This window comes from Hevea brasiliensis, chromosome 1 (genome assembly GCF_030052815.1).
Source record: "Hevea brasiliensis isolate MT/VB/25A 57/8 chromosome 1, ASM3005281v1, whole genome shotgun sequence".
NCBI lineage: Eukaryota > Viridiplantae > Streptophyta > Magnoliopsida > Malpighiales > Euphorbiaceae > Hevea > Hevea brasiliensis.
Window position 1 is genome coordinate 114,236,787 of NC_079493.1, and position 1,017 is coordinate 114,237,803.

Below are 1,017 nucleotides of genomic sequence, written 5' to 3' on the forward strand. Positions count from 1 at the left end.
GATTAAAATCTAATTGATCATAGTTACTTGATTTATGATCTAATTGATTATGATGTACTTGATTAATTTAAAAAATACACTATTATACTTGATTATAATGTAATTAATTATAGTTACTTGATTTATTATCTAATTAATTACGATTTACTTGATTAATTGATAAAATACCGATCGTAATTGCTTATGATGTAATTAATCATAGTTACTTGATTTATGATCTAATTGATTATGATATACTTGATTAATTTATAAAATACCTTATTGTACTTGATTTTGATCTAATTGATCATAGATACTTGATTTATGATATGATTGATTATGATTTACTTGATTAATTTATAAAATACCTAGTGTACTTGATTATGATCAACTTGATTAATTTATAAAATATCCTGTTGTACTTGATTATGATTAAATTAATCATAATTACTTGATTTATGACCTAATTGATTATGATCTACTTGATTAATTGATAAAATATCTTATTATACTTGATTATGATCTAATTGATCATAGTTTCATGATTTATAATCTAAATTTATTATAATCTACTTGATTAATTGTAAAACACCCTATTGCACTTCATTATGTTTTAATTGATCATACTTACTTAATTTATGACTTAATTGATTATGATCTACTTAATTAATTGATAAAATACCCGATAGTACTTAATTATGATGTAATTGGTCATAATTACTTGATTTATGATTTAATTGATTATAATATACTTGTTCCTTCTGCACAGGCAATCTGTTGTGAGCTTTTAGATGATGATGATGAACTGACCAACATACTTAAATCTTCCATCTTCTTTGTCAAAACATTTGTAAGTGCATCAAAGTTTGCATTAATCATGTTGAATGGATTAAGGTCATAAATTCTAGCAGCTTGCCTCTTTTGAGTTTGAGCTGGTCCTTTTGGACTACTCAATGATAAGTATTCTTTGCAATTTTCTCCAACAGCTCATAAGCTTCATCTTCTTGCTTCATAATAAATTCTCCTCTGTTTGACCAT